General features: G+C 36.3%; 1 long non-coding RNA gene across 1 annotated transcript in view; it reads left to right on the top strand.

Annotated features, from left to right (window-relative positions):
* Positions 1-24,525, top strand: part of LOC131409688 (uncharacterized) — a 43,670-nt gene that overhangs the window by 16,445 nt on the left and 2,700 nt on the right. The window lies entirely within an intron of this gene.

Raw genomic sequence — 24,525 nt, forward strand, 5'->3', positions numbered from 1 at the left:
CTAGTGAAGAGAAAAATCCTCTGGAATCAGTGGAAGGGTTAGCCTTCAGGTAAAATAAATGAGAGAAAAAATATTTTAAAGTTAATGCAGGTTACTAAAAACATAAAATAAAAGAAATTTCCAATTTTGAAGTATTAAGAGTGAGAAGAATATAATACTTGACTAGCAAGGGTATTTGAAAAGAGAAAGGAGAAATTCATGTGAAGACAAAGAGTCATGGCCATTGCAATAAATAGCTAATTAAACACAGAACCCCAACAGATGTTGGATTTTGAGCACTACTATTTTTGATTACCAAAGGAAAAATAAATTTGGGGGATAAAAGGATTTTATTTATTAGAAGCATGAAAATATACTAAAACTTTTCACCACTTTGTCTTCTTAGTCTTATTTTCTGTATCTTGGTGATATTCCTATTGGAACAAATATGATATATCTCTAAAACAGGTTCTTATGTCTTATCCTGAGCATAAGATTAGTTGTAGAAAATAAAAACATTAACAGGTTTCAAGAGAAAGAAAGAAAGAAAGGAAGGAGGGAAGGAAGGAAGGAGGGAAAGAAGGAAGGAAGGCAGGGAGGGAGGGAGGAAGGAAGAAAGAAAAGAAAGAAAGAGAGAGAGAAAGAAAGGGAGTGAGAAAAGGAGGAGAGAAGGAGAGAGGGAAGAAGGAAGGGAAGGAGGGATGGAGGGAGGTGGAGAATGAGGGAGGGAGCAAGGGAGAACAAAGAAAAGAAAAGAAAAGAAAAAAGAATTCTGCTATAAGAACAGACTACCTTAAAAGATTATCAAGAATTGGTGACTATTTCAAAACCCTAAAGTAAACTTGAGTTTTGTAAGTGGAATCTCTGACCTCAGTTCCAGAATATCAGATCCTCATGTAGAAGAGCAAATCTGAGGTCTGGATGGAAGCATCTGGTTCAGTTGACAAGTTCAGCCTGAGGTCCTAGGCAGTCTGCTGTGCTTTTACTTAGTGCAGCCTTACAAATGGCCCACTCACAGTTGACACCTGTCCGGCAGGCTGAACTCATTCAAAACACTCTTTAGACATGAGACATGCTCAAAGATGGGAACCAACTATTCATTTTAGCTGTCTTGATTAGACACTAATTAACCATTTTAGTTGGCAACCCTCAATTCAATTCCACTGAACGGAGTAAACATTTTGTTAAAACACGTCATCAGGATATTTCATATTACCACTGACATATGCTGTATTCTATTTCCCTCTCTCTCCAGGTTTTTTGGCTTCCTACAGATACCAAATTGTTACTCTTGGTTCAATGTCCTAAATGGTAACCTAGGAACTTGCAAACATTAAAGTAACTTCAAAAAATAGCTCACTCCTACGAAGTAGCTTAGATTTTTAGAAAATGGCAAAATGTGTCTTCTCTATGATTTATAGCGGGAATATGAAGTTATCTCTGTGTTTAAGTGTGTGTATCAGGAATATTTCAAAGTTGCAGAAGTTACAGTAGTTACAGTGTTCCAGTTAAGAAATCATGAGACCTGAATCATTAAAAATTTAGGCCCAAGGTGAACCACAAAGCCAACATGACAGAGTAAGGTCTAGAATCTGAATCCAGATTATTTTCAGCTTGGTCTTCAGAGATTAAGGAGTCATTACATGGGATACAGGACTTCCTTCCCTTTGGAGAATAAATTATATGGCCAAATTTTCACCCTAGATTTTCCAGTGGTACTTGAAAGAGTCATTTTCATTTTCCTCCTAGCTTCACAACAATCTTTATTATTGTTCTAACTTTGTGCTTTTTGGTGTTTGTAATTTTATTGAACAAGATTGAGAAGTGTTAAATTAATGACCAGCAACTTATAGAATGTCTAAAGGCAGGATATGCCTAAACATTTTGAGGTTCCTCAATCCATTGGATTATCTTCAAAGAGAAGATCAAGAAGAAAAGATATAACCTGCTAAACAGACATGTTTCAAGAGATCAGGAGGGAGCTATTGTCAGATCCAGTCTGATGAAGCATTTCAAGATAAGGATAGAGCAAAGGTTGGAAAGAGCCAAGATACAACCTACCTATAGTCCAGGTAGCCCTGGAAAGGAAGCCTCATCTTCAGGAAACCAGACAACAGGAAACTCCAAATCAGTTACAGATACCTTCTGGGGCCAATCAAGTCAATCCAAGTAAAGAGAGGGAAGTAATCTATTAGTCTGTTAGACATTGAAAGAAACATGTTTCATATGGCATGGGTGGTTGGAATAGAGTGCTTGAATTAGTAGAAGGAAGATAGATCTTAAAAACGTTTTTATTCTTAGAACCACCAAAACTTTTATATTACAAATCAAAATTTCTTTCCCAGGCAGTCAGAGGGCCTGAAACCTTAAAATCTGTGGTTCTGGATTCAGAACTGGAAAGTGACATCAAGGAAGCCTAAATGAGAACAAAGCAAAGATTTCCAGTTTCTCATTCTTCCCTTCAATCCCCTGCTAGCCCATCCCAAATCCCGTCCCCTCTTTTGATTCTGGTGCAAAGAAGGTACAAATCAAAATGACTGATTGTTCAAATGACCTATCAGTAATAAGGTAGTATGCTTAAAAAGAGTATCCAGGTTCTAAGCCAAAGGATTTTAGACTGTGAAAGGAAGGAGGAAATAAAGCTCAGGTTCAAAAGTAATTGGGTAATGAAATCTGGAGCAATTCCCTGAGCAAACCAGGTAGCTTCCCCAGCTTTTCTTATATCCCATTGGACTGCGGGGCAGACGGTGCCCTAATGGCTTAATGCTAACATTCTGGAGCTGACTGTATGAGTGACACCTTTATTAGCAAGGTTAACAGTGCTTAACCCATTTTTGTACCGCAGACCTCTTTGACAGTATCATGAAAGCTTTTGATCCTCAATACACCGCAATACACATGCTTATTTACATGCAAAATTGTGCATACATTCTCCTTAAAGTTCAAAGACCACAGCGCATGAAGTGCTGTAAACAATATTACTGCAAAAAAAGTCAAAACAAACATGAAACCAAGAAATAAACAAGTCAGTTGAAACAGGAGTGTTCAACTACTCATATCATAAAGAAAAAGCCGTGGAGTGGTACCCTAGTTGCAACTGGGTACCTCCCAGTTGCTGGTGAGAAACAGTAGTCATGGCAACATTTGCACTTGTGAGTCTCTCAGCTCTCAGGGAAATGGTTTGATTTATACACCTATAATTTCTCACAACATCTGATGCTATGAAAGCCAGAAAGCTAATGAGAGGAAGGACTTGATGCTATTTCATGATTAGAACCAACATAGAGTCTGCCATCATCTTGCACAAAGCAACTGAGTCCCTGGCGAGGCGCCCCGGTAACAAACTTAAATACAGTGTGGAAGGAGAAGGCTGAATCCCAAGCTGGAGAGTGGCGCCCTCCAGGATTCCCTTTTGCCTTATTGGACACGAAAGTGTGAAGGAATGAAGAAAAGCTTTTGCCTTTCGGTCACTTCTGCTGGCAAGTCTGAGATTCCTTACTACCTGAGAAGGAAAGCCAGTTCGCCAGGTCACACTTCTCTGAACGGTGTCCTCACTGCCTCACCCAACTTTTCCACTTGTGGCCTCATTTTGGTTTAATCTGGAACACAAGATCGAGAATATTTTTGACCAAATGATAAAATATAAGTGTGCACTTTGGTTTAAAAATGTCAATTCACATGAAGATTTTACAGTTGTCTTTGTAAGTGGAGGAGAATTTTCTCTCAAACGACTTAGGGATTATAGAGAAGTGGGCAAGAGAGATTGAGAAAGCATGCACGAGCACTCTTACTATTTCTTGTCTTCTCTTTTAGGACAAACATTAGAAAAGACAACTCGTGTGTTGGGGGTGAAGTGACTCCTAAATTTGGGAAGCAAAAATAATTTTTTTTTTTTTCTGAGAGAGAAAACAGCATTTAAATTTCACTTTCTTGTTTAATTCTTCTTGTAACATAGAAAAAAAATCTATAAGAGTTCAAATCTTTCCCTAATACCTCCACAATAGCAAAGAACCTTTAAAGTCTGGTGTATTTTCTGCTACAACGTCAGGCAACATTAGCTCAAAATTTAAATGTAAGAGCAGACACAGTGGGTCACACTCACTCAGATTTACTCTCACCCATATTCAGTAAAAATGGAAATTCCCTAGATAGGTTAGTAATTACAATATTTGAAGTAAATTAGTAGGAATTCTTGTATGTACAGTACTAATTGTCATTCACTAGCAAAGACCTTGACTAGTTTTCAAGTTTTATAATTGTACTTTCCATAGGTACAGCACTGCATACTTTTCTTCAAAGTGCTTTAGCAGACACAATATACTTGGAACAAACTTATATGCAGGTTAGGCAGTTATTATCCCACTTTTCTAGTGGATAAATGGAAATCTGAGGAAGATCTAAGACTTCTACTTCCTCAAGATTACTTAGAGAGACAACAGCAAGACATTAGTTATCTTGACTGTCCAAGTGGTCTCTCCCTTTCTCTCTCTCTCTCTCTTTCTCAACAGCTCTTGCTCTCTCTCCTCCTTCCCCTCCCTTTCTCTCTCACTCTTTCCTTCTTACCACATCATATCTGTATAGTTCTCGAGGCCTTTAAATATAGGACCAAAAAAAGTGTTTGGTTTCTTCTCTCTATGCCCTAACTTGTCCCTTTTATACTTAAAAATTGTCATCAGAAGAGATCCTTCACAATTTCAAGATCTGTTCCCTATCTCTAGAAAAAAAAGGTAGTTTTTCTAGATTTGACCGATTATGCTATTGCAAGACTCATTCTAGTTGTAGGGTATAGCACAGATCTTTAACACAGAACAAATTAATGTCTTTGATTTCGCTGACTGTAATACAATTGCCAAGTTTCTAAGACAGAAATCAGAATTTACAATTTTTACTGTTTTTTTTTTTTTATTTTCTAAATAAACAAGGGAGTGTCTTGGCCACCACCGTCTTTCTCTTGAGTCACTGCTCCTGAACTTTTTTTCTGATATCACTTTTTTTCTACAGTCTATTCTTCAGAAAGTGAAAATCTTTTAAAACTTAATGACCTTTTAAAAACTTAATTCAATTTGTGTCATTTCCTAACTTAAAACCATCCAAATGGCTTTCCATTAGATTTAGAAGAATGTCCAACTTTTTAACAAAGCTCCCAAGATCCTAAATGATCAGGTCCCCCATTGCCACGATAATGCTGCATTAAAAACAACCACAAAACTCATGGAATTCAATAATTTATTCTCACAGATCTGTGAGTTGGCTGAGTGGATCTGCCTCAGCCAAGCATTCCTGGGGCAGAACTGCAGCAGTTTGGAAGGTTCCACATGCCTCTCATCCTTCTCCTGGGACCAGTGAATTAGCTGTGGTAGAAACAGAAATGTGCCAGGCCTCTTAAATCCTCTGGTCAGAACTGGCAACCTGTCATCTCTGCCCACTTACCATCAGCCAAAGAAAACCATGTGCATGATTCCAAGGTCAAGGGGCCAGAGAGACATTTTCACCTTGATGAGACAGTGAGAGGTGAAGAAGTGGGGCCAGTCATTTGATACATCCCATGCTTTAACCTCACCTTCTAATACTTCCTCCTATTTCAACTCCCTCTATCCAGATTGGGATTTTTGTTGCTCCTCAAGTGAGCAAGGCTTATCCCAACCTCAAGGCACTGGCCCTTACTTGAGTGTGTTTCTCCCAGCTACTCCATGGTTTATTCTCTCACTGTCTAGATACCTCTTAAACACCAAAGTCATAGGAAGTCCTTCCCTGATTGCCATATCTAAAATAGCTGCCGCACCTGCCACACACATACCCACCCCATCATTCTCCATCCTGTCATCTTGCTTTAATTTTCTTTAGGGGACTTATCCAAAGCATTATAAAAAATTGCTTGTATTTGTTTATCTGTCTCCATCACTCTATTGCAGGAGGGATCATTTTGTCTGTCTTGTCCATCATTGTTTTCCCAGCACCTACAATGGTGCCTGGTACATAGGAAGTCGTCTACAAGTATTAGCTGAATAAGTAAATGAAAGCCATTACTATTAGAGTTGGAAACAGGCCACCCAAAAGTAAGTCTACTCGTCACTGTGTCTGATCCTCAAGCCTAGGGATCGGAAGTTCCTTCATATTTTACCTTTCCAGGAATATGCAGATAAATTCCAGGCCCCATGAAGAATTTCCCATGGATCCCTTGTTATATATTTGGCCATAGAATGAGGGAATGTGCATTTTTAATTAAGGAGCCATAAAAGTGTATGCCACAGAGCAAAATCAGGATGTTCTGCTAAAGGGATGCTGCAAGCAGAAAGCTCTCTCAGTCCTGCCAGTAGAGAAGGCCCTTCATCTGGCTGCTAATTCTCCAGGCCAACTAGCACTATCTTATATTTCTTCTTAGCTGACAGAATCGAGAGAAAGAAACAAGATGTGAATTTTACCTGGACCCAGCAAAGGCCTCAAACAGCACAGTTCAGGGAACAATGCCAGCTCAAGTGAGGCATTTTTGGACTCAAGAAACTATGTGAGCCTTTAGCGTCTCCAGATCACGCTAATAGGCCTTGCAAGACTGTGTTTGGCTTCAAGGAGGCCATTAATGAAGTTCAGATTGAACCTGTGCATTTTTAGTTTTAAAATGTTTCCTTAAAATTTTACAAGGAGCTTAGTTCTTATGACATTTTCAGAAATGGGAGCCAGGCTTTTGTTTGAAAACATAGTGAGATGCCTGCAATAATAATAACGGTAATGGCTGTAGTAATGATGGGAGCAATTGGAAGGCAAAAAGATATGAAACTGCAGGCTCCAGAAGGTTAATTTAGGTATTTCCTGATAAATTTTAAGGGCTGCTAAAACACAATAATGATAAACTCTCTTGGAATGTGCTGCATATTCTCTGTAAGGTTTTTTTTTTTTATTTCTTGGGGTGGAAGGGAAAGGAAGTCAGAATGATGCTGAAACTTTCCGTCACTGCTTTCTTCCTCTGATTCAGCACAGTTTTTACAAAAGCCCAAGTTCCAACAGAAATACCCACACCAGCATATTCTTCAAGGAAAAAGAATGCCCTGCTCTGTCTTTGTGATCACACTGACAGGTGCGAAGATCCAGCAGAACTCGTATGTGCCCAAGAATTGGTAGAAAGAAATGGTCCTTCCTTTTCTTCCCTACCTCTTGTTTTTCTGAAACATACTCATTCAACAGGAGGGACAGGTATGGAACAGGACCATGAACATATATATACCATTGACCTCAAACTTTCTGAATTTTTGGTTTTAAGCAGAACTTAAATATTTAGGGCTGTGTAGATATAATAGGATTTCCTGGTTTGGATTGGGGAGTGGGGTGGGGTAGTTGAGGGTTAGGAGTAAAAAAGAGTAAATACCAGAAACTCATAAAAATTTTTGGACATCAAACCACTCTCACAAAATAACATTGTGCTGAGTTATATGTAAATGAGTCAGAATTTAGAAACAAGAGGGAAAATGTTCTGATTACATTGTGTTTTGGGTTCTACTACATCCAAAATATTTTGGAAAAAATACTTTTGTAATGTGTTTGCTAAATCCAATACCTGGCCGTAGTGTTCTTATCGCTGAGGGTTGTCAGGAAGAGGAATGTGGATCCTGTTTTTCAGATTGTGGGTGGCCTGCCATGAAAGAACAAAACAGAAGCACTAGCATGAGCTAGAAATAACCCTAATAATCCAAAGATTTAAATTAGTTGTTTGAATCATACAAAACAAAGCAACACAAATTTGTCCCTTTACAGCCACAAAATGAGCTCTTTGAGAAGTGGCTCACTCATATTTGTGTTCCCAGCATTTAGCACCTTCGTGGAAAGAACAAATAAAATATTGAATGAATTAGCGAGCAAATGAATGAATCGGTGAATGAAGATTGTAAGAGACATGATTCAAAATAATTTTATGTAAAGCATGCATTCGGCTTCACAATTATGCATTATAATATTCAGCTAGTAATATCTCTGGGTGTGTGCAGGATTTTCTTACATGAAAGTAACGAAACCCATAAATTATCATCAGAAATTAGATTTAAACCAGGTGCAGCAAAAGACCTCAGACCATACCTCAGGGAGCCTGGCTTCTACATCCCCACTCTGGATTCCTGGACCCCTTCCTTTGTTACTCAAGGCCAAATTAAATTACCAGCACCTTGGTTTTCTCATTTATACAACAGAATTTAAGAGATCAACTGCCATACAATGTATATATTATTGTATTTTTTTATTATCAGAAATACTATCACATGAAGTTTGCTTTAAGGCTCTGATTATCTACTCCTACTGCTCATCAACATTTAACCTTTGCACTAGATTGTCAGCCTCTTTAATAGTCTATAAAATTGCCACATTCCCGAGTAAAGACCCAGAAAGATCAACAACATGTACTTTCAGTAAATTCTCTTTCTTCCACAAGTTCAAAATGTTTCTGTCATTCAGAGCTTGCTCCAAGTGCTCTGAACTCCCACAGCACTGTAAGACTGGGGCACGTAATTTAGTATTGCATAATACCACTCATTGCTCATTATCATTCGTATCAGTCTTTTATCTGTCATTAAATAATAAGTTTCTTCAGGGCAGAGTCTTTGCCTCTCAGAGTTGTCTTACACCTCTCACAGCACACAAGCACAGAGCAGGTGCTTTTTGGATTAATAGACTTGCAGTTAAACCAAGAATAACCAAAGGATGGGAGAGGGGCTATCAATGGATGATGGATATCACAAAACTTTGGAAAATGGGAAGCAGGTAGAAGAGTGGTTACATGTATACCTCAGAGGAGACCTTAGCTTGGAGTGCTTGTAGAGAGGCTTCAGAAGAAAGGAAGCAACATATTCTGCAGAACCTCAGAGATAAAGACAATGTTAGGAGTGGTATTGAACACTTGGGATTAGTTGAAAGTCTGCATATAGTCACCCCAACCTCATGTGCATACTACCACACCCCACTTTAGATGGAATAGACAGACAGTAGTCAGGAATCTAAGTCTTAGACAGGAGAGTGAAGGCTTTTTCTCTGGAGAAAAATGAAGAACCCCAGAGAACAAATGTCTGGTGTTTGACATTTTGTAAGTCTCCTGGCTCTCTGTCTGATCACCAGCAGGCGGGTCTGCCAACTGAAAATGAAATCAAACACAGAGGTTGCAGTCAGCTTTTTAATGGGCGATTGAAAATCATCATGTTTTAAAAAAAAATAAAACCACAGTGTGAAAGACAAACAGGGAAAAAAATAATCCCAGAAGGAAAAGAGAGAACTGAGGAGATAGGAGAATACCAATAACAATAACAATAATGCTATTCTCTAATTTGTATACCAAACAGATGAATTTTCATTAATCATGCCACTATGAAAAATAAGTAATTAGAGAAAATAAAGTGTTCTTGGAAGTTAAATATTTGAGTGTCTAAATTGAAAAATCAACAGAAAGTTTAGAAAATAAAGTTAGGGATATTTCTCAGAAAAATAGAAAAAACATCAAAGATCTGAAAAATATTTTTAAAAAATTGCAAAAGACATAAAATACAAATCTAGGAGATCTAACATCTGACTGATAGAAGTTTCAGAAAAGGACAAGGAAAAAAATCAAACCGAAACAACACAAAACCTTGGTGGAGCTAAGGAACCATAAAGCCCCACATAGAATGGGCAACAAATATCCAGCAAAATGATTTTTAAAAATACTGACAGAAAAGCAAGCACAACATTGTGAAATTTTAGAATTCTGGAGGTAAAAAGAAGGTCCTAAAAGCTTCTAGAGAGTAGAAGGAACTACAAAGACATGAAAACCTGAATAACTTCAGACTTCTCATCCACAACACTGGATGCTAGATGGCGATGGAAAAATTCTTCAAAACTCTGGGGAAAAATTGTAGCTTGCTCTTTCAATCTGGAGCTTTATGGTTCTTTAACTAATATATGTTACATATATACACATACACATTTTTTACAACCGCCTGCTCCAAGTTCTCTTCATCTCTTTCCCGGAACACCTGTTAGTCAAATGGTAGCTACCTTTGTCTCTTACTTTTTTCTTGTATTTTAAACCTCCTTGCCTGTTTCTATACCCTAAAAAAACATCAATCATAAGTGTGGATTGAATAAAGACATTTTCAGGCTTGCGTCACTGCATATAGTTACCCTCTGGGCATGCTTTCTAGACAGTGTTGAAGGATGTGGTAATCCTTACACCAAGGAGTACACCAAAAAGAAAAGGATTGTGACCTAGGACACAGTGGATCCTATTCAGGATCATACACAAAGGAACTCCCAGGCCCATGGCTGTGGCCTAGAGAGCCACTGGCCCAGAGCACAGCGCAAGAATACCGAGCTCTATTTTTTCACAACAAAATGGCTCTGATGAAGCTCTGTTGGGAAATATAATCATTTTTATAAGAAAGTGCTCTAATAAAAAGCAAAATAGTTAGCAGCTTTAGGGGACGAAATTTTACCAGAAAAGAAATGCAATCCAAGGTCGGTACTTGACACTATAGTGATTTATTTCTTCTTATTATACAAATATTGTTAATTGATGTACCTAAAATTAAGATATATGATTATTTTGCAAGGATCAATGTAAAGCTGGAAGGTGGCATAAGAGAGTAAATCCTCAATATCCTAACCAGAAACAGAGAATACAATATGTGTAGGTATATTATTTAGCACCAAGGAGGGAAATGCAAGAAAATAGTTTAAAATTGTTGCTTCTACAAAAAATGCACACGGAACTGGAAAGAGTAAAAAATAGGACAGTGTTTCCCCCTCATTTTAAGCATTTTGGATTCTATTTTCCCTTTTAAAGTGTATCTTTTAATAAATATTTTAAATATATTTAAATAAACAGTTCCAAAGCATGGGACATGTTGCAGTCATAACCACCCCTCAACTTGGAGATCAAGTTCAAAGTAAATGAAGTCCAGGACGTCCAATAGTGAGGGAGAGTCCATTCCTTAGTATTACCCATCATATTTATAGCTTTTCTTGGAGCAGGCTATGCTCTGAATGTTTGTGTTCCCTCAAATTCATATGTTGAAATCCTAACCACCAAAGACGATGGTATGAGGAGCAGGAGCCTTTGGGAAGTTCTTATGTCATGGGAGTGGAAACCTTACTGCTTTTATGAAGAGAGAGATCCCTGGACCCCTACACTATGTGAGAACACAGCAAGATGCCAGCTATGAACTACGAAGAGGACCCTCACCAGAATTCAACCATGCTGGCACCTTGATCTTGGACTCCCAGCCTTCAGAACAGTGAGAAAGAAATTTCTGTTGTTTATAAGCTACCTAGTCTGTGTTGTTTTGTTATAGCAGCCCAAAGGGACTAAGACAGAGCAATTTGCTATTGAAGAAGGAAAGGGTACAAAGTGTTCACAATGTTTACTTTGAGGAAGTATCGGTTTTTAACCTCCATCTTCTGCCTATAATGGCATTCGGTACAGGGTGGATGAAAGAAAACTAACAACTAAAAAATTAGAATTTCCTAAAGTCACTTTGCCTAGGTGGTGTTTCTGAGTGCTACTAGCGAAGTTTTTCTTTTGTATGAATCAGGAAGTTACTTGAATATGAGAGGGTAGTGGTTGTGGCTTATTAATCTCTTCATTCTTGAATATAGTGACTTTTATGAGTTCAATAACCATTTACTGAATTGAGTTGAATGTGAAGAAATGTCCTTGCGATATTTTATTCTAGAATATAAAGTAAACAGTAGCAAGAACAGCAGAAAATCCCTACCTTACTTTAATATCTGCCTATTTGCCCTTCATTTCATCCTATCTCTTGGAACCCTAAACATTCTTACTTTGCCAATTACATATCCATTGTAAATTGTAAATGTCTGTCCTTTAGAAGCAAGTAGAAACATATTATTGGATTTTGTTTTTAGTTTTGGAAATTTATTTTTCTCTATGCCAACAAATTACAAATTTTTACCCTAAAAAAATCTCCATGTGTGTTTTCTATTAACTATGTGTGTTCACAATGTAAAATTTAATGAGGCAAATCTCAAAAATGTGCTTGTGAAACGTTGCCTAACATATTGGTTCCTTTTTTTTAACGGAGAACCCATTAGAGAGTGTATTTAAACATCTCTAAAACACTTTCTTGTTTATTTTACGTGTGGTTCAAATTCATTACTAAAAAATTAGAGAACAATGATAAATCTTTCCAAAGGTCCCCATAATCTTACCATCTATTCTAGATAATATTCTTAACCTTTTTTTTTACTACCAGATATTTCTCTTTGTGTAATAAATGTATGAAATATATATCTTAATAAAATACATAAATATAATATGATTTTTACAAAAATGGAATCGTATCTTTCTGTAACCTTCTTTTTCCATGTGCTAAGATGTTATTACCACAGTTCATTTTCAAGCCAATATATCTAAATCTTCATCATCATTCTCAGCATCTGGATAGGTTCTACTATGTAAATACACATTAATATTCATTCAATATCTTGATGTTGGAAACATATGTTGTCTCCAATTTGTATGTAATACAAGCATAAAATAAGCACCCCGTGAACAGATAATTTTAGAGTACGTGTATTTTTATTTCCTTAGGGTACATTTCCTAGACCTGAAATTGTTGGGTCTAAGTATCTGTGCATTTTGAAGACTTGCCTTTGGGAAAATTCATCCTGGTTTACAATCCACCAGTAATTATAAAAATGTCCTTTCATTCACATATTTTATAATACCAGATACCATTATTCTTTTTAATCACTGCCACTCAGTTGGGTAAAAATATGTAACTTGCATTTCTTTGATTATTACTGAGTCTGAATTTTATTTCTCGTGTTTATAGACTTTCTTTTGTGAATTGTCTATTCACGCTTATTGTTATTTTAGGGTGTGAAAAGCTTTTAAGAAAGTTCCAAATTTTTTATTATGAATAACATTTCAGTTTCTTAAAATTCTGAATTTTAAACTAGGTTTTGGCAAGTTATCATGAACATTCATATGCAGAAGACTCACTAATAGACTTGCATTCACAAGGCTTGCCAATGACAAGCCATTTCTTAGTCTCATGACAAACTGTTTCTTAATCTTGTAGTAATAGTACAAAACTATGCTGAAATGTTGTCATTTGTTTCCCATAGAAACAGAGGCAGGGAGACAGATCTATTGAAGATTCTGATGATGACTTAAATTTCTGTTTTTTTATGCTAATGCTCTTTTGAAGGGCTTTTAATTTTAAAATAGATCATCTTAGCAGCCTTAAAAATCCTTCTCCATATTTTTATTCAAACACTTAACTGTACTTTTCCCAAACAAATCTATAATTTTTTCACATGATTTAAACTACTTTCAAATAGCAAGGACTAAACTTTGGTAGCAAATGTTGAAACATACAGTGGTTTGTAATGGTTACTCTCCCTAGAGGTAACTTTTTTCTCTCCTCTCCTCTTCTCTCATCCTTCCCTCCCTCTCTCCTTCCCTTCCTTCTTGTTATTATATTTCTTCATTAGTTTACCTAAATGATATTGGTTCACTGTGATCACAAGAAAAGCACACTGACTTAAAAATACAAGACAGCATTGTAGTGGGTTGAATGGTGGCCCCCCAAAAGATGTGTCCATGTCAAATCAAATCCCTAGAACCTGTAAACGTGACCTCTTTTGGAAAGTCTTTGCAGATATAATTAAGTTAAGGATCTTGAGACGAGGAAATCATCCGGGATTATCTGGGCCCTAAATCCAATAAGAAGTGCTCTCATAAGAGATAGACAGAGTTGATGTACACAGCCAGAAGAGCAGCAGGCAGTGTGACCGTGGAGGCAGAGACTGGAGTAATGCAACCAAGGAATGCTAATAGCCACCAGAAGCTGGAAAAGGCAAAGAATGGAATCTCCTCTAATCTAGAGTCTCTGGCCCTTGAATTCAGACTTCTGGCCTCCAGAACTGTGAAAGAAGAAATTTCTGTTGTTTTAAGTGACCCAGTTTACGGTAATTTGTTATGGCAAACACAGAAAACTGATACAAGCACTAACGCTGAAAAATCTCACCAATTAAAATGGAATCTTTCTAACTTCTGGAAAAGTAAACAAATAATTCTATAATTTGGCAGCTTCTCACTGCGTAACGTGTAGTATCCAATGTGGTGTTCAGACTATAGACTCTGCAGTCTAACTACCTGAATTCAAGTTCCAACTCCACCTCTTAGCTGGGTGACTTAGGACAATTTTATTAATCTTTCTGAGACTGGGTTTCCTCATCTACAAAAAGGGGAAAATAACAGTACCTACCTCACAGGGATTGTTATAAACAGTAAAAGAGTTAATATATCTAGATGGCTTAGATCTTCCTAATAACCTGGCACATAGAAGTGATTAAGTAAATTTTATCTGTAATAAGCATTTTTGTACTTGTGAATAATTCCATATAACCTTTGCTAGATCTGCTGCAACAAAGTACCACAAACTGGATGGCTTAAACAACAGAAATTTATTGTCTCACAGTTTGGAACCTAAAAGCCTGAAATCGAAACTGTCTGCAGTGTTGGCTCCGTCTAAGATTTGTGAGGGAAAGATCTGTTCTAGGCCTCTCTCCTTGTCTTGTAGATGGCCTTTTTCTCCCTATGTCTCTTCGCATGGCCTTCCCTCTATGTGCGTCTATCTCTGTCTCCAAATTTCCCCTTTTTGTAAGAACACGAGTCATATTAGATTAGGGCCCAGCCTAAAGACCTCATTTTAACTTGATTACCTCTGTGAAGACCCTATCTCCATATAAGTTCACATTCTGAGGCACTGAAGGTTAAGACTCCAACATATTTTTGGGGGAACACAATCCTACTCCAGTATATGCTCCCCTCTTTGGCTTCCATTGCCTTATATCCTTACCAAAGCAGAAAGTAATAGCTTAATATTTGAAAATGAGGATGCTTGGACTGAAAAAAGTAGTATATGTTTTTGTGGCAGGAAGGTAAGGCAGTTGTACGAAGGGCTAACTGAAACTCAGGTCAATGAAAATGAAGCTAAATGAGTTTGCTATTCCTCTTATTCATTCATATTTGCTTTTTCTTTAAAAACCAAAATAACAAAAAGAAAAGGCTCCTATGATCATTTTTTCCCTTTAGCATTTCTTCAAAAAAATTTTTGCTTAATTTTATTTAATATTATCCACAAGAAGCAAATTGTTTTAGAAACACAGGTTTTAAGCAAAATTTATTTTTCTTTTTCTGAATCCTATAAGCAAAATAAAGCAAAATAGATATTTCATCTGTTTGTTTCCACTTACTGTGCAAAAAGCTATATTTCAGAGTGATAAAAATAGTCATTTCCAATTTGTATGTAAGATTTATGAGGCATATAAAGAACAATTTCTGGGAAAGATAGATATGGTAAGATTCTCTTCTGTCACATGCAGGTTGAAAAGTACTCTTGTTAATTCCAAGAGAAGTGGGAAAAAATAGTGTTATATTATTCAAAGAAGCATTTAGCAAAAATAATTCACCTATATTAAGGGGTAAATTAAACATTCTAATAAGTGTTTAACCAAAGTCATTTTTCTCCTTTAACCTCATTTAACACCTTGACTTTCATGTATAGCTTGTATTTACAACACAGCTGTTGAGACAAATAAGCAAATGTTCTGATCTCCGTACAGCATTTCCCTCAACCAACAAATGCCTCTAAAGTAATTCCAGTTGAAACAGCCAAAATTCCACACCATATGACTGAATATCAATATGTATTCTTTTAACACATATTTATTATTGAGTTATGTTTGAGCTCCTGCTATGTGCAAGACCCCATGTAATTAAAAGAGACTACAATATTTTCCTTTTTCAACAAGTGAATAAAATGCTCACTTCTTGAATGTTTGGTAGAATATCCAGCCTCAATTGTTTATTTAGTAAATTGATATAGTACAGTAGTTGGCATTCTTGTTGAAAGATCAAGAAAGCACAAGGGAAAAACTAAAATGATCTGAGGCTCATGTGACTGGGCGGTAGACAGTGGCTCAACTAAAGCTGCCTTTCTATGGCTCCAGGGTCTTCATGTAGGATGTCTACGCAATGGAATCCCTCTCATTAGAAATCTCTTACCTTGAAAGCTACACTCAGTGGCCAGCATCATAAGAATTATTTGTCGAATTATGATGTGTTCTAAAATTTTTCCTGGATTTATCAAATTCATTTTTATGAGGAAAGGATTGATCACTAGGAACCAATATGGTCTCAGCTCAAATAAGCATATCAAAATAACTTTATTTTTTGAATTGTTCACTATATTGGTACATTGGGGAGCTCAAAAATATAATACATCTCAATTTAAGAGATATATTGGGCAAATGTCCTAATATAGGAAAAAAATGGGAAAATACAGATGGGATAAAATGTTATTGGTTGAACTGGCTAAACAACTGTGTGGAGAGAGATGGTTGATTAGTGGAATAAGGTCAGCTATGATGTGAGAAAGAAGTCTTTGATGATAAATCACAGAATCCTTCTCTAAGCCTTATTCTTGTTAAATGTTTTTTTAATCAATGGCTTCTCTGAGATTATAGATAACATGTAACTCAAACTTGAAGGTAGCAAATAGTTTAGAAAGATAGTCAATAACCAGGACAACAGAATAAAGACTCAAAAATATATGTCAAGCTAAAAGAATGGAACAAATAAAATCAAATGTAATCTAATACAAGTAAATAGTAAAGCCTGTACTTTGGTTCAAGAAATCAACTGTGTAAGTACAGGATACAACATAATTGCAGCAAAAAAAAAAAAATCTTGAAGATTTATAGATAAGTTAAATAAGAATAAAACATGTACATTTCCATGTAAATTATAAAGATCATGTACAAGTTTGTTCTTATTATTGGATGGGTAAATAAATGAATGCCATCTTAGACTGCATCAGTAAGATAATGAGATAAGTAGTACTGGTATTTCCTTTGTTCTGGTTGGGCATCTATAGTATTGGGTGCAGGCCCAGGTACCACACTTCAGATATATGATGGCAATTGGAACACGTATAGAGACGATTGTCTCCATTGGTGTATGGACTTGACACCATATCATTAAAAAATAGTTGAAGAAGGGACATCCAGTTTCCAATTCCACACATAAGGAGCTTGGAAGTCACCACTCTGTCTTAACAACAAATAAAAAGCTGAAGAAACTGAAAAGTGACAACCCTTCTTGGATCCATTAGAGAAGGAAGGACACAGGGCAAACCACTGCCCCCAAGGGGCAAATAAAGACAGGCAAATACAGGGAGTCAGATGGACAGGCAAATACAGGGAGTCATGGCTTACCTCAGCAGAGACCCACAAGAAGAAACCACCATGGAAACCAGTGAAGCGGTAGAAAAACCTGAACTGTAATTGACAAACTGCTAGAGGCTCAGTGCAGACAATTCTGAGAGTAAAAGACTCCAGAAAGAACCAGTCATATTATGAGATTTACCTCTAGGAGTTTGGCCAGGTTCCCATAGTAAATATGGGAGAGAAATCAACTTGGGCTTCCCGCAAGTGGTGTGTCTGTGTGTGTGTGTGTTAAGAGGGAGGAATGACCTTGAAATGCGTCAGGATGCTCTGTTCTTATAGACAAGGTTTGCTATCAGAGGAAACTAGTTAACCAGAGCCTAACCTACTGGGGTACCAGAATCTAACTGACCTGGGGAAGGGAAATACCCAGCTCCAGCCCACTCTAGCCATCCTGTCCCACCTCAGTAGGGGAGGAAAAAACTTAAAAACACATATGAAGTTCATAGTCCAGAAGCATAGGCTCACAAAAAGGCTGAGACCCAATCTAAGACTATAGAACACTTCCCCTCCTCCCACACTTCACCACCACATTAGTAAAGGCCTAGTTAAGGTAGCTCCTTTTACTCAATACATCATGTCCAGCTGTCAAGAAAAAATTACAGGGAATACCAACAGGCAAAAAACATAATTTGAAGAGACAGAGCATGTATCAGAATCAGACACAGCAGTGATGCTGGAATTATCAGACTGGAAATTTAAAACAACTATGATTAATATGTTAAAGGCTCTAATGGATAAAGTAGACAGCATGCAAGAGCAGATGGGCAATGTAAACAGAGAGATGGAAATCTTAAGAAAGAACCCAAAAGAAATGCTAGAGATTAAAAAACACCATAACGGAAATGAAAAATTCCTTTGACAGTAGTAGACCGGACACAGCTGAGGAAAGAATCTTTGAGTCAGAAGGTATATCAATAGCATCCTTGAAAACCAAAAAACAAAGAGAACAACTGAAAAAAGCAGAACAGAATATCTAAGGACTGTGGGAAAACTACAAAAGACGTAACATATGTATCATGGAAATACCAGGAGGAGAAGAAAGAGAGAAACCAACAAAGAAATATTTGAAACAATAGTGACTGAGAATTTCCTGAAATTAATCTCAGACACCAAACAACAGATCCAGGAAGCTCAGGGAATACCAAGCAGGATAAGTGCCACAAAAAAAAAAAAAAAAAAAAAATCTACTCCTAGGTATATCATTTACTAATTATAGAAAATCAAAGATGAAGAAAAAATCCTGAAAGAAGCCAAAGGAAAAAAAATCTTACCTATAGAGGAACAAAGACAAGAATTACATGTGACTTCCCCTCAGAAACCATGTGAGCAGGAAGAGAGTGGAGTGCAATATTTAAAGTTTTGAGAGAAATAAAACACCAACCTAGAATTCTCTACCCTGATAAATTATCCCTCAAAAGGAGAAGGAGAACTAAAAACTTTCTCAGACAAACAAAAATTGAGGAAATTTATTGCCAGTAGACCTGCCTTTCAAGAAATGTTAAAAGAAACCCAAATCAAAATAAAGAATGGAAGAGTAAAAAGAAGGAATAGGTGAAGGTAAAATAAAAACTTTTATTTTCTAGTTCTTAATTGATCTAACAGATAACAGTTTGTCCAAAATAATAATAGCAACAATGTATTCAACTATGTATACTTAAGTGTGCATCTTGTGTATGTATATGTTTATGTATGCTTATATATAAGTAAAATGTATGACAGCAATGATACAAGGGATAGGAGGAAGGAATTAGGATTATTTTGTTATTAGACGGTACTCATACTACCTGTGAAGTGGTATAGTGTTATCTGAAAGTGCCTTGGATTAGTTGGAAACGTATATTGCAAACTCCAGGACGACCACTAAAAAAAGTGGAAAAAGAAGTATAACTGATATGCTTAGAAAGGAGAGAAAATGGAATCATATAAAATGCCCAATTAAAGGCAAATAAGACAGAAAATGTGGGGAAGATAAAAATGGGAAGAAAGAACAAGGGCAACAAATAGAACACAGGAACAAATATGGTAGATATTAATCCAACTATATCAATAATTACTTTGAATGTCAGTGGTCTAAATGCACCAATTAAAAGGCAAAGATTGTCAAAATGGATGAGTCAATTACATGTTGTCTACAATAAACTTACTTTAAATATAAGGACATATTGATTAAAAGTAAATGGATGGAGAAAAATATACCATGCTAACACCAATCAAAAGAAAGTAGGAACAGTTGTATCATTTCATAGAGAGCAGACTTCAAAGTAAGGAAAGTAATCAGGGATTAAAAAAGGGCATTACATAATGATAAACGGGTCCATTCTCCAAGATGACAAAACAATTTTAACATGTATGTGCTAAAAATAAAGCATCAAACTATATGAGACAAAAACTGATAGAACTGCAAGGAGAAATAGATAAATCCACTATTATAGCTGGAAATTTCAACACCCTTATCTCATAAATGGACAGATCTAGCAGGCAGAAAATCAGTAAGGACATAGTTGAACTCAAGAACAACATCAATCACCTGGATATAGTTGACATCTGTAGACTACTTCATCCAACAGCAGAATACATGATTTTTTAAGCTCACATGGAACATTTGCCAAGATAGAACACATTCTAGACCATAAAACACACCTTAACAAATTTAAAAGAATAGAAATAATACAATGTCTGCTCTCAAGCCACAATGGAATTAAACTAAAAATCAATAACAGAAATATAACTGGAAAATCCTAAAATACATGGAGAATAAACGACATACTTTTAACTAACACATGAGTGAAAGAAGAAATCTCAAGATAAGTTTAAAAATATTTTGATCTAAATGAAAATAAAAACACAACTTATCAAGATATGTGGAATGCAGCAAAAGCAGAGCTTGGAGAGAAATTTATAGCATTGAATGCATATATTAAAAAAGAAGAAGAGGGACCGGCCCCATGGCATAGCAGTTAAGTGCGTGCGCTCTGCTGCTGGCGGCCCGGGTTTGGATCCCATGCGCACCCCGAGGCACTGCTTGTCAAGCCATACTGTGGTGGCGTCCCATATAAACTGGAGGAAGACGGGCATGGATGTTAGCCCAGGGCCAGTCTTCCTCAGCAAAAGAGGAGGATTGGCATGGATGTTAGCTCAGGGCTGATCTTCCTCACAAAAATAAAAAAAGAAGAATCTAAAATCAATAATCTAAGTTTCCACCCTAGGAAACTAAAAAAAGAAGAGACATTAAATCCAAGGTACTCAGAAGAAAAGAAATAGTAAAAATTAAAGCGGAAATAAATGAAATTGAAAACAAGAAATCAATAGAGGAAATCAATGACACCAAAAGCTGGTTCTTTGAAAAGATCAACAAAATCAATAAGCCCTTAGACATGCTGAGGGAAACTGAGGGAAAAAGAAAGCAGACACAAATTACTAATATCAGAAATGAGAGAGGGGACATCACTTCCATTACCCATGGAAATTAAAAGGAAAATAAGAGTACCGTGAACAACTCTAAGCCTACAAATTTGATAACTTAGATGAAATGGATCAATTCCTTGAAAGACACAATCTGCCAAAAGTCACACAAGAAGAAATTAGAAGTCTGAATAGAGCTATATCCATTAAATAAATTGAATTAATATGTTGGTGGGAATGTAAAATTATATAGCCACTTTGAAGGATAGTTTAGCGGTTTCTTATAAAACTAAACATACTCTTACCATACAATCCAGCAATGGCACTCCTTGGTATTTGTGAAAAGGAGTTGAAAACATATGTCCACACAAAAATTTGTACACAGATGTTTACAGCAGCTTTATTCATAATTGCCAAAACTTGGAAGCAACTAAGATGTCCTTTAATAGATGAATGGATAAATAAACTGTGGTACATCCAGACAATGGAATATTATTCAGTGCTAAAAACAAATGAGCTATCAAGCCACGAAAAGACATGCAGAACCATAAATGCTTGTTACTAAGAAGGCAATCTGAGAAAGCTATGACCTGTGTGATTCCAACTATATGACACTCTGGGAAGGCAAAACTATGCATACAATAAAAAGATCAGCCATTGCCAGGGATGGGAGGTGGGAAAGAGATGAATAGGCAGAGCACAGGGTATTTTTTAGGGCAATGAAAATACTCTATATGATATTATAAGGATGAACATGTGTCATTATACATTTGTTCAAACTCATTGAATGTACAACACCAAGAGTGAACCCTTAGGTAAACTATGGACTTTGGGTGATTATGATATGCCAGTGTAGGTTCGTCCTTGGTGAAAAAAAATGTACCACTCTGGTGGGAAACGTTGATAATGAGAGAGGCTATGCGTGTGTGGGAGCAGGGGATATATGGGAAATCTCTGTACCTTCCTCTAAATTTTATCATAAACCTAAAACTGCTCTAAGAAATTGTCTTTAAAAGAAAAGAAAAAAATTGTCAGACAAAAAAAAAATATATAGTCAAAGGGTGCTGAGAGTCTTACCCTAAAGAAGAAAATATAGTATCGACCTGTCTTTTTTAATTTAAGGGTTTTATGTAGATCAAGCAATTGGCTTTTTCTTTGCAGACCCTGAGGAGAGAATTACAAGTGAGTAGAATTCAAATTGATAAGGTGTCAAATCTATCAGCTGCATGAGAGTATTAACTACCTGTGTCTTGTTCATCTTTGTATGCCAAATTCCTACAAAATTCCTGGTACATGGAAAGTGCTCAGTAAATATTTATTGAATGAGAAGTCAGAAGTTCCTTATTTCTAGGGTCTAAAGTATAGATTAAATGACCCCTGGCTGGATATTTGTGCGTTGAGTTGATAGGGGATAGAGCAATTGTTTTCGTATTTTTACTTTCTTTTTAGTAGCAGAATCCTTTTTTAATCAGAAATTTACATGAAAACTCAACATATAAAACAGATAAAACCAGAGAAGTTTTGTTGAATTGGCTGGCAGGAACCTAGATCCACAATTGTTAAACCTTCTTCTTTGACCCTGTGTCATCTCCAGAGAACAAAATCACTTGTCAATTTTAACGTTCTAAGACTCTAGGAAGTCCCAGTACTAGCTCTGGTGCTGATAAGAGTTAACTTTTTAACGTAGGAAAGTTATATAAACTTTCTTTGCTCAGTTTCTTCATATGTACACTGAAATGAGATTAGCTCATGATTGATTTTCCTTTCAGATCTAAAATTACGTGATGCAAATAAATATTTAAAATATAGTACATGTGAGATGACGGATGAGAAGCACAAAAAAAGAAAGGAACCAATATTTAATGAGTGCTTACAATATGTCAGACCTCATGCTAGGTTCTTTATGTTTAATAATTGTAAGATTTAAGTTTAGGAAAAGTTACTTCTGAACGGGTTAACAGAGAAGACCTCAGAGAGGAAGTGGGGTTTGAGCCAAACCTAAAAAGCCTTCAATAGGTAGAAAGAGAGAAAAAACATGTCAGGCAAGAAGATTAATTTTTGTTTTTTTAAAAAATAGGACTACAATAAAGTGAGTTTGTAAAGAAATTCCAAAAACCTACCAGGCCATTACACTATAACTACTTAGAACCGTGTTATGACTATCAAGAAAAAAGTTTATATTAAAAACACACTCCCCATCACCCGCAATGGGACAAATCAATACCATGTGCCTCTTGATATGGTCCATTAAGAAAAACACATCCCTTCTGCACTTCCTGCCAGAAGCACACAACCTGAATCTAATCAGGAGGATGTATTGATAAGTCCAAGCTGAAGGATATTCTAAAACATAACTGACCTGCACACTTCAAAAACGTCATGTCATGAAACACAAAGATTGAGGAACTATTCCAGATGAAAAGAGACTAAACAGACATGTCAACCAACTGAAACACATGATCTTGGATTTTGTTTTACTAAAGTTAACATTCTTGGGCCAATTGGCAAAATCTGAATAAGGGCTATAGATTAGACAATTGTAGTGTATCAATGTTAATTGTCTAATTTTGATAATTGAACTTGGGTTATGTAAGTGAATGTCCTTGTTTTTAGAATATACACACTGAAGTATTTACAGATAAGGGGGCATCATGTCTCCATGTTACTCTCAAATGGTTTAGAGAAAAATTTATATACATACAAACATGCACAGAAAGAGAAATATAAAGCAAATATGGTAAAATGTGAGGAAATTTGGTGACGTATATATAGGAATTCTTTCTACTATTCTTACAACTTTTCTGTAGGTCTGAAATTATATCAAAATAAAAAGTTGAAAGAAGAAAACAAGTAGAAAAATAAAGTATACTTCTATTTGTGGAAGAAAGAAAAATTAGTGAAGCCACTTTAACATACCAGAGGAGTGGTATAAGTCATGTTAGGAAACATAGTTCTTTTCTTAGGAAAATTATTTATGGGCCTCTTCGGTGTCAAATGTGTAGCTTTCCATGGGAGAATTTGGAAGAAAACGGTATAATAGAAAGAGAGCTGAATTATTCTGCATAATGAAGCAAAAGGAAATTTTAGTTTCTTCAGACAAACTGGAAAAGGAAAAAGCAAGTTGTGAATTGGGGCCTAAAGAAACAGCCAGCAAGAAATGTCTTAACAGGAAGTAGTTGATGAAATTTTTGGACAGCAATGTCTAATATTAAACTTTAAGTTATTTTTTATACCATGCTGGACTATAATCCTCCTCACTACCCCGAAATATTTCATAAAAATCGGCTACATACAGCAGTCATTTGCTTGAAACACTTTGATTGAAATAGGAATGGGAGTCATATCATATATTGGACAAAGCAGTCCGAGAAGAGGACAATAACTAAAGGAAGAGAGATAAAGAGAAGAGACTGAGAATTCAGTGAGTTTGTAATATTACAGAAAACAGTGACCAGAATAATATAAAACTCAAAATCCTTGGGTTGGTAGGAAGGGAAGAATTGTGAGTTTCTCACAATATCCCTCTGTTGGCGGGAGATTCCACTATTCTTTTTAACAGTTAAGCAATTAAAGGCAAAGTGTCCCAGCAGGGCTAGAAAATTTGGGAATACAAGACTTCACACACTTGGGTTACATAGGCATAAATAAGTATTAAATAATATGATCAATAAAAAAGGTATTTTTTCCTACTAAAATCAGTTGTTAGTATGATCTCATAACTGCATTTTTAGGAACCCATCTATGATAGCCAGCCTCCAAGATGGCCTCCAATGATTCTCATCTACCGATGTTCATGTCCTTGAGTAGATTCCTCCCACATTGAATGGAGTGACCTGTGTAACCCAATGGGATGTTGAAAAAATTATAGAGCATGAC

Source organism: Diceros bicornis, chromosome 8 (assembly GCF_020826845.1).
Source record: "Diceros bicornis minor isolate mBicDic1 chromosome 8, mDicBic1.mat.cur, whole genome shotgun sequence".
Classification (NCBI taxonomy): Eukaryota; Metazoa; Chordata; class Mammalia; order Perissodactyla; family Rhinocerotidae; genus Diceros; species Diceros bicornis.